Below are 16,214 nucleotides of genomic sequence, written 5' to 3' on the forward strand. Positions count from 1 at the left end.
CTACTAGAACTACTCCTAGTGTCCAGTTCTAGAACCACCCCCAGTGCCGTGAGCGATTCTAGAACTTCCGGTGGGCGCTTTTAGAACTACCCTTGGTGGGCGGTTCTAGCAGTCCTCCTAGTGTGCAGTACTAGAACTACCCCTAATGCCGTTATGCGCTTCTATAACTACCCCCTGGAGGGCGGTTCTAGAACTACCCCTGGTGCCATGATCGGTTCTAGAACTTCTTCTAGTGTGCGGTTCTAATACTGCTCCTGGTGGGCGCTTCTAGAACTACCCCTGGTGGGCGGTTCTAGAACTACTCCTGGTAGTATACATCTATTCTATATTTTTCTATTTTAACTATTGTATGTACATTGGTGTGAGTGCCTGTCTCTATGGTGTCTTACTTAACCGTGTATTTATTATAGGTTTTTTAATTTCCTATTTATGCATAATTTGACAATTTTGTTCGGTTGTTCTTGATTGGTTCTTTGACATTCCTAGTTTGCCTATGGGGTCAATGCACCAAAATGAGTCATCTAGCGTCAATGAACTTTAACCACCTTCACTGCACACGTCAGTGTTGTGCCCTTCTCCCCCGCCCCCCCAAATAGCTGCAAAGTCCCACCTGTATACTGGAGCCCAAGACCACAAGATCACATGCTGGATCTCTGGCACTCATGAGGTCATGTGCAGGGGCCTCAGGAGCCTCCGAACACCACACTGACATCTGTCTTGTCTCCTCCACAACTGAGCAACATCAGAAACCCAGCTAACAGACATTGCTGTCACTGCAAACACTCATTGGATTAACTGACACGATGTCAGCAAGTTGCTGAAGATCTGGATACTGCAGCCATGAGATCTGTGGCAGCATTAGGCAGATGGGACACTGCAGCTAATAGAGAGTAAGAGTGCAACAGAGATGGCCCTAAACTGCATTTAAAGGGTGTCAGGAAAACTTAGTCAGACTTTGCAGCCCTCTGGCGCCCCCTTATCCTGCTGGTCAAACACGGTATTGACTGAGGATAAGCGACAGGGCGCAGCTGCTCTCATTTATGTCGACTATTGTGGCTCGTGATGTGACAGGACGTATATATACCACCAGTTCAGTCCAGGAACGTATATATACCTAAATCCCACCACCCTCAACCACAATATCACATAAATACACCGTATGCTGCCACCACCGATCTCTTAACAGGTGGATTGGGTACCCGTTAGGTAACGTGAATTAGCGGGTGAGGAACGTGTTTGCTCGACATAGGACAAGAAGAACGAAGCTGGTAAATAATAATTTACTCCCGAAAGTTGGCAGTGTTTACAAAAGATATACAAGATATTATAAAAGAGACAATTTACATATATGCATAAAACAGTTATTAAAATAAAAGGGGTAAATAATAGCAAAACCTGCGCCACGAGGTGATGGTCTCAGATTCTGTGGCGGGGACGGCTCCCCGGAAATTAGGTGTGATTCCTCCACGCAACGAGGAGTGCTTGCATCTGACGTCCCTGGGTTGGAATGAGCCAACATGGACGATCTGGTTTTTAGTAAGGAGGCAAAACACTAGGACACACCCATGTTGTTTACCTCACACGGGGCTCTGTTTTGTGAACCCACCCAGCTGCACAAGACATAAAAATCCTTCATCTTCCATATCTTGGTATGGGGGGGGGCCCACATCCAAGATGAATACATCATTTTTTTATTTTTTTTTTTAAGGTTGAAGGAAGACTAAGTCCATCTAGTTCAACCCATAGCCTAACATGTTGATCCAGAGGAAGGCAAAAAAAAACCATGTGGAAAACACTAAGCTCCACATTGGGGAAAAAAATTCCTTCCCGACTCCATACGACAATCAGACTAGTTCCCTGGATCAACGCCCTATCAAGGAATCTAGTATTTATAACCTATAATATTATACTTTTCAAGAAAGGCATCCATGCCCTTCTTAAATTTAAAAAGTGAATCACTCGTTTCAACATCATGCGGCAGAGAGTTCCATAGTCTCACTGCTCTTACAGTAAAGAATCCCCGTCTGTGATTATGATTAAACCTTCTTTCCTCCAGACGTAGAAGATGCCCCCTTGTCCCCGTCTCAGGCCTCAGAGTAAAAAGATCAGTAGAAAGGTCTTTGTACTGTCCCCTCATATACTTGTACATAGTAATAAGATCACCTCTAAGCATTTCTTTTTTCCACAGTAAATAACCCCAAGTGTAATAACCTGTCTTGGTATTGCAGACCCCCCAGTCCTCTAATAACCTTGGTCGCTCTTCTCTGCACCCGCTCTAGTTCAGCTATGTCTTTCTTATACACCGGAGACCAGAACTGTACACAGTATTCTAAGTGTGGTCGCACTAGTGACTTGTATAGAGGTAAAATTATGTTCTCCTCGTGAGCATCTATGCCTCTTTTAATGCATCCCATTATTTTATTTGCCTTTGCAGCAGCTGCCTGACACTGGCCACTAAACGTGAGCTTGTCATCCACCAATACACCCAGGTCTTTTTCAGTTACAGTTTTGCCCAGTGTTTTACAATTAAGCATATAATTATACATTTTATTTCCTCTGCCCAAGTGCATTACCTTACATTTATCCCCATTAAAGCTCATTTGTCATTTATCAGCCCAAGCTTCTAGTTTACATAGATCCTCCTGTAATATAAAATTGTCCTCCTCTGTATTGATTACCCTGCAGAGTTTAGTGTCATCTGCAAATATTGAAATATTCCTCTGTATGCCCCCTACAAGGTCATTAATAAATGTTAAAAAGAAGGGGGCCCAATACTGACCCCTGTGGTACCCCACTGTTAACTGAGACCCAGTCTGAGTGTTTTCCATTAATAACCACCCTTTGTTTCCTATCACTGAGCCAATTCTTAACCCACATACATATATTTTCCCCTATCCCCATTGTTCTCATTTTATGTATCAACCTTTTGTGTGGAACCGTATCAAAAGCTTTTGAAGAGCCCATATACACAACATCCACTGCATTTCCTTGGTCCAGTCCCGAACTTGCCTCCTCATAAAAACTGATCAGATTAGTTTGACAGGAACGGTCCCTCGTAAACCCATGTTGATATTGGGTCATGAGGTTATTCTTCTTCAGATACTCTATCATAGCATCTCTTAGGAAACCCTCCAGGATTTTAGCCACAGTAGAGGTTAAGCTTACTGGCCTATAATTTCCAAGTTCAGTTTTTGTCCCCTTTTTGAATATTGGCACCACATTTGCTATACGCCAGTCCTGTGGACCCTGTTATTATTGAATCTTTAAAGATTAAAAATAATGGTCTATCTATGACGTTACTTAATTCCTGCAGTACTCGCGGGTGTATCCCATCTGGGCCCAGGGATTTGTCAACTTTAGTGATTTTTAGACGCCGCCGTTCTTCCTGCTGGGTTAAGCTAGTGACATTTAATGGAGAATTTTTGTTATCACTAATCATGTTTTCTGTCATGCGATTTTCTTGTGTAAATACGGTTGAAAAAAAATCATTTAGCATATTGGCTTTTTCCTTATCCTCATCCACCATTTCACCCAGACTATTTTTAAAGGGGGCCAACATTATTATTTTTTAGTTTTTTACTATTTATGTAGTTAAAGAATATTTTGGGGTTATTTTTACTTTCTCTGGCAATGATTCTCTCTGCCTCAATCTTTGCTGCCTTGATTTGCTTTTTACATAATTTATTTAATTTTCTATATTTATTTAATGCCTCATCACCACCTACTTGCTTTAGTTCTCTAAATGCTTTTTTTGTCACTTATTGCGCCCCTTACAGCTCTATTTAGCCATAGTGGTTTCCTCCTATTTCTAGCATGTTTATTCCCAAAGGGTATATATTGTGCACAGGTACTATTCAGGATGTTAATAAACGTCTCCCATTTGCTTTGTGTAGCTTTATATCTCAGGATATCGTCCCAGTTTATTGCACTAAGATCATCTCTCAACCGTTGGAAATTAGCCTTCCTGAAGTTTAGTGTCCTTGTAACCCCTCTACTACACATCTTATTAAAGGTTACATGAAAACGTATTATTTTGTGATCACTATTACCCAAGTGACCCCCAACTCGTATATTTGATATGCGGTCTGGCCTATTGGTTAATATTAGGTCTAGCAGTGCCCCCCTTCTTGTTGGGTCCTGAACCAGTTGTGAAAGGTAATTGTCTCTCATAGTTGTCAAAACCTATTACCTTTGCTTGAACTACATGTTTCTGTCCCCCAATGTATTTCAGGGTAGTTGAAGTCTCCCATAATAATGACTTCTCCTTGAGTCGCTGCTTCATCTATTTGCTTTACGAGGATATTCTCTGCTACTTCCATTATTTTTGGAGACCAACCCCTATCAGTAATTTATTATTTTTTCCCCCTCCCCTTATCTCCACCCACAGGGACTCTACATTTTCATTAGATTCACATATATCCTCCCACAAGACAGGTTTTAAGGATGATTTTACATATAAACACACCCCCCCTCGCTTGTTTGTACGGTCATTTCTGAACAGACTATAGCCCTGTAAATTAACTGCCCAGTCATGGCTCTCGTCCAGCCACGTATCAGATATTCCTACCATGTCATAATTATTTTCCAACAAAATTAATTCTAATTCCTCCATTTTGTTGGTGAGGCTTCTGGCATTAGTGTACATGCATTTTATGTATCTCTCTGTACCTCTATTCCTTCTTACTTTATTGGCTGTTCTAACCCCACCCCCAATTTATTTGTGCCCAGGTCACTATCTGCACTATCTTCCCCACCTATAAAATGAATACCCTCCCCCCCAATCCCTAGTTTAAACACTCCTCCAACCTTCTATCCATTTTCTCCCCCAGCACAGCTGCACCCTCCCCATTAAGGTGCAGCCGGTCCCTAGTATAGAGTCTGTAGCCAACTGAGAAGTCGGCCCAGTTCTCCAGGAACCCAAATCCCTCCTTCCTACACCAGTTCTTGAGCCACTTATTTATCTCCCATTGCCTCTCTGGCGTGGCACGCGGTACCGGAAGTATTTCAGAGAATACCACCTTGGAGGTCCTTGCTTTCAGCTTGCAGCCTAATTCCCTGAAATCATCTTTAAGGACCTTCCACCTACCTCTAACTTTGTCATTTGTGCCAATGTGCACCATGACCGCTGGGTCCTCACCAGCCCCTCCCAGTAATCTGTCAACCCGATCAGCGATGTGCCGGACTTGAGCGCCAGGTAGGCAGCACACTGTTTGATGATCCCTGTCTTTGTGACAGATTTGTGACAGATTGCCCTATCTGTTCCCCTAATAATTGAGTCCCCCACTACCAGCACCTGCCTGGCCTGCCCTACTCTCCTATTTCCCTCTTTACTGGAGCAAACACTCCTCCGGCTTTCAGGGGACATGCCTTGCTGCAGCAGTGCTACCCCTGTACCGTCACTCCCCTCATCTGCCAACTTTGCAAACTTGCCAGATCAGGACTAGCCTCCCTTGCACTCTTCCCTCTACCCCCCCTTCTAACTGTCACCCAACTAACGGCCTCACTGTCCTGCAGCTCCAGACTACCACCCTCCCCCACATCTACCCCAGTGAGATGCTGCTCAGTGAGCAGCAGACTCCTTTCCATGTTGTCAATGGATCTCAGTGTTGCCAGCTGCTCATTTAGATCCAGTATCTGGGCTTCCAAAAGCACAACGTGCTCACATCTCACGCAGCAGTAAGCAACCACGACCGGCTGTTCAGGATTGCATACATGTGGCAAGATGTACACTGGATAGCATTGTCAATAATGGAGCTCATTTCCTAATGGGGATTGCAATAGACAGAATGTTAAGTAAAAAGAAAAGCAAAGAATTAATGAAATGCAGACAGCAATTCAGTCCAAAGTCCTCCCTTCCAAACTTCCTGAATCCAAGTCACTGAAAAATAAGTCACACACTTACTTTCGTTCGCACTTATGCTCTGGTCACACTCAGCTCGTTCACACTTGCAAATTAAGAGATTTAAAGAGGTTTTGTTCTGTTTTTTTCCCCTTTTCCAGCAATGCACCCTTCACCTCAATGCACTTCCAAAGGAAAGTTTGCCGTCACCAATATTGACGTAGATTGATATCAAATATGATATTTCTATGACGTTCAGAAGCTCAGAAACCATTTCCTAGGTTTCTGGTGGTTTCCCAGTTATGAAAGATACACCATCATAACTGGAAAAAGGCGAGCATCCCAAAAATGTGGTCCATGTGTTTGTGACCGTCATGTGCATTATTAAACTTGACATTAAAAGTTTGTACAGTTACACAATAGGGCTTTGGAGGGGAAATCCAGTGTATACCAGTATGCTTGCCCTGGGCTGAGGTTTATGGCGGTTATAAAAATTCCTTGTTTGGGGGAAGCAAGAGTAGAGTTCTATGGAGGTCCCTTCCAAGTGAACAGGGGGCGGAGATATAAGACATCTCTGGCTGTCCTTTCAACATTTTTAAAACTAGGACAAAAATACATTTTGCCTGACAAAGGGAATGTCACCAGGTTTCTTGCCACCTGATCTGAGCACAGCACAACGTGGGGACAAAGATCACCAATTCCAGCGACGTGTTGCTCTCTGGGCTGACTGATGTAGTTTTGATAAGTGATCCTCCACCAGCAGGAGACTGCCACCAGAGGACTAGTAAAGCTGCTGCCATGTAGTCCAACCCTGTCCCCACAACTGATGAATAGCTCTGTACACTGTGCATTGGTAGCTTTCTGCATATCAGTGGTGTGGGTGGGGTTATACAGAGCCCAGCATTCAGAGAATTTGTAGATCTGCAGCAGACACAGTTAGGGTATGTGCCCACGTAGCGTTTTTCAAGCGGATATGCTGCAGAATTTCCGCAGCGTAAAGGCTTGTTTAACGCTATGTTATCCGCCCCCCAATGTGATTACGCAAGTTCAATGCCCATGCTGCGTTTTTTTCCGCAGCGATTTTGCTGCGGGGAAAAATCCGCAGCATGTTCATTCATTTTGCGTTTCCGCAAGCGGAATTGCCTTTGCAGTACAATTAAAAACTCAAGGCAATTCCGCATGTGGAAATTGCACGATAAAAGCATGATAAACGCGTGCGGAATTCCACATGCGTTTATCCGGGAGAGGACATGCAGAAATGAAGCAGAAAATTTCTGCTTCATTTCCACAGCATGGGAGCATAGCCTTACTCTCAACTGCACCAAGCGATCCATCACTGTAATCAGGGTCTCTGCTCCTAAATCACCCTGCTCTCAGATGGGGCAGCAAAATCCTGGTGACAAATTCACTAACCCCATCCAGCTTCAGATGCAAGTATTAGAATTGATTCTGATGCTCAAAATTAAATGTAAAGGCCAGTGGCTAATGGCAGGCAATAGGTACAGCAAAGTGTGGAAAAGTTACCTGCAGGATTGTAGGGAACAAACTTCTCAGTGTCGGGGTACTGCTGCTCGTCTGTCTTATCAGAAGTGCCAGAAACCTAGTGGGGAACAGGAACCAGGTCACAAGCTTCATTTATCCAGGGTTTACCATTAGGTTCTCCATATATGATCTGAAAAGTAGTGTTGAGCCACCCCCGTAGTGTTAGAGTTCGGTTCGTCGAACACCTGTATGTTCGCCGAACACCTTCGAACACCGTTAAAACCAATGGCAGGCAAACAAAAACACATAGAAACACGTAGAAAACACCTTCAAAAGGTGTCCAAAAGCTGACAAACTGCTCAGAGGACACAACACACACATGTAAAAGTGACAAGTACATATAGTCATGCGAAAAGAAAAGAGGTGGAGGAGTAAAAGGAGGGGGAGACACAGATATAGGCATGTCATGCCCTTCTAAAACCCCAAAAATGCGAAGCTAACACGGCCAGTCCGTTCCTGCCCGTGCGACCTCCGTGTCGCGGGGTTTGCGCCAGAGCTGCGGTGGAACCTGACGGCCAGCCCCCCCTCTCCCAATACTGGTGCCTGTCCTCTGGTGGCTCGAGCGAGCCCCCCTGCGGTGGAGGCAGGTCTAAGCTTTTTAATTTAAATTGTCTCTGTAATTTGAATGAGCACACTTTAAATCCTTTTACAAGGATCTATTGGAGGGCAAGTCTGATGCCAGCAGCCGCGTAATTCCAGCTCCAGTAGCGTCCACTAAAGCTGCTACAGTTAAAAAGCTTTTATAAGGATTGAGCTTGGCGGTCCACCGCAAAGCGTCCTACCGCCAGTCCCAGCCCCTATGCCTTGGGGTGCCTCCCCGATGCTTTTCACTGAGTGTCCCGGGGGCCCGAAGCATTTCCTTTGAAAAAATTAAGTGTCCAAACTACAGGTGGTGCAGCTTGCTTAACAGTTGGGATAATAAGCTGACTAGCAGACACTGCTACTAGGTCCAAAGTATTTCCTGGGCTAGATACAGTTAAAAATTTGTAATTAGATACTCTCGTTGGATGCTGAGAAAGCATTCCATAGAGTCTCCTGGCACGCCATATATTATTCTCTTAAAAAGCTTGGGGTAGGGATCTAGGGGACCCTTTCATAGGCAAAATCACAGCCCGGTATCGCAATACGTCACCTAGGCTGAAGATGAATGGAACATTTTCATCACCTTTCATAATCACCAATGGGACAAGGCAGGGACGTCCTCTGTCCCCTCTCTTATACATCCTAGTGATGGAGCACCTGCTCTCATCAATTCGCCATAACCCCAATATCAGGTGGATTGAGGTGGCAGGCACAGAGTACAAGTGCTCTGCATTTGCTCATGATGTCCTAGTATATAGCACTCAATCACATATATCCATCCCTGCTGTTATGGCTGAAATCGATCACTTTGTTACATGGTCAAATTTTAAAATCAATGCAGCGAAGTCTGAGGCCCTCGATGTCTCCCTCCTCAAATCCATACAGGATTCCATCCAGTCCAACTTTCCCTTTGCCTGTCCCTCACAGGGTATCAAATACTTAGGAATTCGTATTCATAGAGACCTCTCCCGTCTATGTTATCTTAATTTTGGGCCCTTTATTGAACAACTCCATACAGACCACGGTTGGCAAGTTAGAACTGTAAGATTCACTACGTGAACCACTGGTGTTTTGTGGAAAAGCACATGTACACTGTGTTCCAAATTATTATGCAAAAAGTGTTTAGGAGTGATAAGGGAAGAATTTGTTTGTTTGTCAGTTAAACTCATTGATGGTGATGTGTGTCAGGGCTCTTTATATCACTGTAAGCAATTGCAGACACCTGTGCTAATTAGTTTGGCAGGGGTGTCCAATGAAAGGCAAGACTTCTTAAGAAGGCTGTCCCACATTATTAAGCAGCCTACATTTTCTGCCAAAATGGGAAAGAAAAAGGATGTGTCGGCTGCTGAGAAGCAACAAATTGTGGAGTGTTTAGGTCAAGGCATGACTACAATCAACATTGCTAAGACACTTCATCCTGATCATCGCATAATCAAGAAGTATGTAGCTGATTCACAGTACACATGTGTGCATGCTGATAAGGGAAAATTGAGGACTCTTTCCTACAGGCAATTACGTCAGGTTAAAAGAGCAGCGGCAAAAAAGCCTTGTCATAGCAGCAGACAAGTTTTTGAAGCTGCTGGTGCCTCCAACGTCCCCCGAACAAGATGCAGGGTCCTTCAGAGGTTTGCAGCTGTGCGTAAGTTATCCTGTCGACCTCCTCTATCTAATGTACACAAGCAGAAAGGGCTGCAGTGGGCCAAACAATACATGAAGACGGACTTCAAAACTGTTTTGTTCACCGATGAGTGCCGTGCAACGCTCGATGGTCCAGATGGATGGAGTGGAGGATGGCTGGTTGATGGACACCCCATGCAAACACGGCTACGGCGCCAACAAGGAGGAGGTGGAGTAATGTTTTGGGCTGGAATCATGGGGAGAGAGATTGTCGGCCCCTTTAGGATCCCTGAAGGGGTAAATATGAACTCCATAATGTATGTGGAGTTTCTCAAACAGCACTTCCTGCCATGGTTCAAGAAGAAGAACCGTGTATTCCGCAGCAAGATCATTTTCATGCATGATAATGCACCGTCTCATGCTGCACATAACACATCTGCATCTCTGGCTGATATGGGCATAAAAGGGGACAAACTTATGGTGTGACCCCCATGCTCCCCTGACCTCAACCCCATTGAGAACCTCTGGAGCATCATCAAAAGGAGTGTCTATGATGGCGGGAGGCAGTTCACATCTAAGCAACAGCTCTGGGAGGGTATTCTGTCCTCATGCAAAACAATTGAAGCAGAAACCATTGAAAACCTGACAAATTCAATGGACGAGAGAGTTCAGAAGCTCCTTTCGAACAAGGGGTCCTATGTGCAAATGTAACATCACCTAGAATAAAGTTTTGAGCTGAAAACTGTTTGATTACAGTTTGTAATAACCGGCTAATGCTTATAATTTCAAAAATGACCATTTTTTTGCTCTTTATTAAAAAGAAAAGGTTGATCGTAGAGTGTGGGGGATCTAAGAGTGTGGCAACCCAGTAGTCAGGATTATTTCGAATTCTGACAATCTGAGGGTCATGTTGCAGGTAGTGCAGCAAGAAGGCACTCATGTGTCTTGCGCATCTCGGAGCCCCAAAATTATTTTCCGGGCTAGATGCAGCAAAAAATTATTATTAATTTGAAAGCTGGTGGAGCTTAGTATAGATGGTCTAATAGAATCAGTACTGCACACAGCTACAAGGCCCAAATTATTTTCCAGCCAAGATACAGATAAACATGATTAGTAATTTGAAAGCTTATAACGGTTGGTGAGGTGATTTTAACAAATCATCAAGCTTTTACTCTCCCCAGCATGACACAGGGGTAGAAAAGTCGTTTCGGATCCATGATTTGTTCATCTTTATGAACGTGAGTCTGTCTACATTATCAGTGGAGAGCCCCGTGCGCTTATCTGTCAGCACACCACCAGCAGCGCTGAACACACGTTCAGACAGAACGCTGGCTGCGGGGCATGACAAGATCTCCAAGGCGTAAGTGGCAAGCTCCGGCTATTTATCCAGATTGGAAGCCCAAAAAGAGCAAGGGTCCAGTGACACAGTCATGGCTTCAATGTTTACTTGGAGATACTCCTGTACCATCGTCTCTAGGCGTTGACTATGTCAGACTTCTTGTCTCCTGTGGCCTTGCAAAGGATGGGCTAAAAAAGTGGTGAAATGATTCCGCAAAATTGATGTTACCAGCAGATACTGTGTTTATGTTAAGTTTTTGTAGTGCCGGCGTCCCTGCCCTCTGCTAGGCAGGGACGCTGTTCCCCTCACCGCTCTGCTCCGTGCCCGGCGTCCCTCTCCCGCTCTGCTGGCAGCGCGCGCTCCTTCCCGGCCACTGTGCTTAGGGCGCGCGCGCGCGCGCCCTCCCTCCCTAAGGGGCCGCGCGCGCCATCCTAAGGAGTCCCCGGCCAATGGCCGGAGGACTTTACCATATATAAGGCACCTCCTCCAAAATGGAGGTGCCCGAGCAATATTGTTGCACCGTTCTACTCTGCTTCAGCCCTCAGGTCCCGTTGCCAGTTACCTGCCAGTTACCTGCCAGATTCCTGCCAGCTTGCTGTCCTAATCCTGCCTGATTTCCTGTTACCTGCCTGCCTGCCTTACAACTCCGGTCAGTCTGTCTAAGGACCAACTTGCCCGCTCACCTGGGAGCGCACATCAGCTACCTGCCTGCTTGCCTGAGGTCCGACGGTCTGCCTTACAACTCCGGTCAGTCTGTCTATGGACCAGCTTGCCCGCTCACCTGGGAGCGCTTCTCCGCTACCTGCCTGCTTGCCTGCCCGGAGGCTCCGCTGTCACGTGCTGTGACCACCAGCTATTCCAGACTCTTGCCCGCTCACCTGGGAGCGCTTCTCCGCTACCTGCCTGCTTGCCTACCTGGAGGCTCCGCCGTCACGTGCTGTGACCACCTGCTATTCCAGAGACTCTCGCTTGCTCACCTGGGAGCACACATCCTCCATCTGCCTTGCTAGCCTACCTGGAGGTTCTGCCATCACAGGTCGTACCTACCCCTTACCTAGAGACTGCCCCGGTCACTTGCCGTGACCTCCAGCCCGTTCTTCCAGAGACTGCCCCGGTCACTTGCCGTGACCTCCAGCCCGTTCTTCCAGAGACTGTCCCGGTCACCTGCTGTGACTGCCTGCCTGGTCGCCACCCGCTCCCTTACAAGGACCGCTCCCTTGTATAGTAGCCCAGAGGTTCCGCCTCCCAGACCCGTTACAGTTTGCTCGGGCCATGGAACCCGGTGGCACCCAAGCTCCCTCGCTCTCGGACCTGTGTCATGAACTGTCCCGTCAAAGGTCCCAACAGGAGTCCATCCTGGGTCACCTGCGGAATGTCAATACTCGCCTGGACACTGACTGCTCCACCAACAACCTCCGCCAGTGCCATGTCTCGCAATCCGGCAGCTCCGCTGTCCACTAACACCATGATATCCTACCCCGGACCTCGGCTTTCTGCACCTCCTCGCTTCGGAGGCGACTCAGCCCAGGCTCGGGGCTTCATAAATCAGTGCACCCTGCACTTTGAAGTATTGTCCCACCAGTTTAACTCCGACCGAGCCAAAATTGCATTCATCATGTCCCATCTCACCGGGGAGGCCCTGGCCTGGCTAAATCCTCTATGGGAGAGAGGAGACCCCCTGGTGTCCAACTTGCCTGCTTTTCTCACGGCTTTCCGGAAAGTCTTCGACGAACCCGGACGGAAGACCTCATCCGCATCATCGTTGCTACGCCTCCGTCAGGAAAGTCTCACCGTGGGCCAATATGCCATACGGTTCCGTACCCTTGCCTCGGAGCTGGCCTGGGATAACGACGCTCTGGTTTCCGTCTTCTGGGAGGGTCTGTCCGGCCGTATTAAAGATGAACTTGCCGGTCGGGACATTCCTACCACTCTCGATGACTTAATAACTCTTGCCACCCGGATTGACCTACGGTTCCAGGAGCGTGCCAGAGAGGTCACCCGTGAGAGGAGGTTACCACGTCTAGCTCCTACTTTTCAGAAACCCGTCACTCCTTCTGTCTCTAACCAGGTACACCCTCCTGAGCCTATGCAGGTCGACCAGACCAAGATGGTCAAGACCAGTCAGGACTTACGCCGTGCCGAGGGGACCTGCTTCTACTGTGGCAGTAAGGAGCACCGGATCCGTGCCTGCCCGGAGAGGTCGGGAAACGCCTGTGTCTAGGTTCGCTCAGAGAGGTCCACCTAGACAAGAATAAATCCTCTCCATCCCTGCTGTTGTCAGTTTCAATCGTCTACGGGGAGAAACGTTATTTCGAACTAGCCCAACTGGACTCTGGAGCAGCCGGGAATCTTATTTCACAGTCCCTGGTAGAGAAATACCGCATCCCCACCAAACCTCTGGCTGTACCCTTGTCTGTTGCTGCCGTGGATGGGGGGCTCTTACCATGCCCCATCCAACTCATCACCGAATCCATTACTCTGCAGGTGGGAATGCTGCATTCTGAAAGTATCTCCTTCCATGTTCTGCCTGGACTCTCTCACGCCCTCTTGCTAGGCCTACCTTGGCTCCAGAAACATGCACCCGTTCTTGACTGGCAGACCGGAGAAGTCCTTCGCTGGGGACAGGGCTGCCATAAGACCTGTCTGGTTCCCGTTCATCCCGTCCGTCCTTCTCCTACCCCAGCTAATCTACCTGGACTTCCGATTCCTTATTGGTCTTATGCTGATGTCTTTAATAAAAAGGAGGCAGAGACACTACCCCCTCATAGACCATACGACTGCCCTATCGACCTGTTACCTGGTACTTCTCCTCCCCGTGGGCGTATTTATCCATTATCCGCTGCTGAGACCCGGTCGATGTCCGAATATATTGAGGAGAATCTGGCCAGGGGATTCATCCGGAAATCTACCTCCCCGGCGGGAGCAGGCTTCTTTTTCGTCAAAAAGAAGGACGGCTCTCTCCGTCCCTGTATAGACTATAGAGGCCTTAACCAGATCACGGTGAAGAATAAGTACCCCCTTCCGCTCATTCCGGAGTTATTTGATCGTCTGAGGGGGGCTAGAATCTTCACCAAACTGGACCTCCGTGGGGCGTACAACCTGGTTCGTATCAGTCAGGGGGATGAATGGAAGACGGCATTCAACACCCGGGACGGCCACTATGAATATCTGGTAATGCCCTTTGGCCTCTGTAACGCTCCTGCCGTCTTTCAAGAGTTGGTCAATGACATCTTCCGTGACCTTCTCTACTCCTGCGTAGTGGTGTACCTGGACGACATCTTGGTCTTTTCTCCGGATCTCCAGACTCACCGGAGGGATGTTAGTCAGGTCCTGCTCAGGCTCAGGCAGAACCATCTCTACGCTAAATATGAGAAGTGCCTCTTTGAGCAGACCTCGCTTCCGTTTCTGGGCTACATTATCTCTCAGACCGGCCTACAAATGGATCCTGAGAAACTGTCTGCCATCGAGAAATGGCCCCGACCAGAGGGGTTGAAGGCTATTCAACGGTTCCTGGGCTTCGCCAACTATTACCGCCTCTTCATCCCGCACTTCTCTTCCGGACTGCCCCAATTTCCGCGCTCACCCGTAAGGGTACTAATCCCAAAGAGTGGCCGCCTGAAGCAGAGGAGGCCTTTCTTTCCCTAAAACAGACCTTCTCTTCCGCCCCGGTGCTGCATCGCCCGGACGGCAACAAGCAGTTCTTCCTGGAAGTTGACGCCTCCTCCTCTGGAGCCGGAGCGGTACTTATTCAAAAATCATCTTCCGGGAGAATGGTAACTTGTGGCTTCTTCTCCAAACTCTTCTCCTCTTCTGAGCGCAACTATTCCATAGGAGACCGAGAGTTATTGGCCATCAAGCTGGCGTTGGAGGAGTGGCGTTACCTACTCGAGGGGGCTCTTCATCCGGTAATAATTTACACTGACCACAAGAACTTGGCTTACCTCCAGCATGCCCAGAGACTTAACCCGCGCCAAGCCCGGTGGTCCTTGTTTTTTGCTCGCTTTGATTTTGTTCTTCATTTTCGCCCGGCTGACAAAAACGTCAAGGCGGACGCCTTGTCTCGATCCTTTCTGGTGTCCGATCTCGAGGAAGAACCTAAACATATCATCGATCCCGCCAGAGTAATGCAGGTGGCTCCCGTGAGTCTAAATCGTCTCCCTCCCCGTAAGACGTTTGTTTCAGTACCTGATCGGGAGAAGATCCTACACTGGGGCCATTCGTCTAAACTAGCTGGCCACGCCGGTCAGAAAAAGACCCTCCAGCTTATTGCCCGGCACTATTGGTGGCCTACCCTGCACAAGGACATAATAGACTTTGTTTCTGCCTGTGTGTCCTGCGCCCGCAACAAAGTCCCGAGACATCTGCCAGCCGGACGCCTCCTTCCGCTTCCTGTACCTGCTGCCCCCTGGCAGCATATAGCAATGGACTTTATAACTGATCTCCCCGTCTCTGCCGGTTGTACGGTCATTTGGGTGGTCGCTGACCGCTTTTCCAAGATGGCTCACTTTATTCCCCTGCCAGGCCTTCCGTCTGCACCCGAGCTGGCTAAAGACTTTATCCGCCACATCTTCCGTCTTCATGGCCTGCCCCTCCACATCGTGTCGGATCGTGGGGTACAGTTCACCTCACGTTTCTGGAGAGCCACTTGTAAACTACTAGACGTCACCCTGGACTTCTCTTCCGCTTACCACCCACAGTCCAATGGTCAAGTGGAGCGGATCAATCAGAACCTGACCAGTTACCTCCGGCACTTCGTTAATGCCCACCATTCTGACTGGGTGGATCTCCTACCATGGGCCGAGTTCTCTTATAATAATCACGAGAGCGAATCCTCCTCCAAATCCCCGTTTTTTGTGGTCTTTGGTCAGCATCCTCGGATTCCTTTTCCTGTCTCCACCTCTGTGGACAACCCGGCTGCGGAATCTCTCGTTAGCAAATTTTCCTCCATATGGGAGAGTACCCGGTCCGCACTCCTTCTGTCATCCGAGCGTATGAAAAGACACGCTGACAAAAAACGCCTGGATCCTCCACAATTTCGTCCAGGAGATAAAGTCTGGCTCTCATCTAAATATGTCCGACTCAAGATACCTTCTTACAAGTTAGGGCCTCGGTTCATCGGTCCTCTGGAGGTCATCAGTCAGATCAACCCGGTGGCCTATAAATTGAAACTCCCGGCCAACTTACGGATCCCTAACTCCTTCCATGTATCTCTCCTCAAACCCGTGGTGCTTAACTCTTTTTCCAAGTCTACAGGTACGCCTCCTGCTACGGTTTCTGCTGAGGACGAGTTTGAGG

The sequence above is a fragment of the Phyllobates terribilis genome, unplaced genomic scaffold, assembly GCF_046119375.1.
Source record: "Phyllobates terribilis strain yellow unplaced genomic scaffold, ASM4611937v1 Scaffold_255__1_contigs__length_2797608, whole genome shotgun sequence".
NCBI lineage: Eukaryota > Metazoa > Chordata > Amphibia > Anura > Dendrobatidae > Phyllobates > Phyllobates terribilis.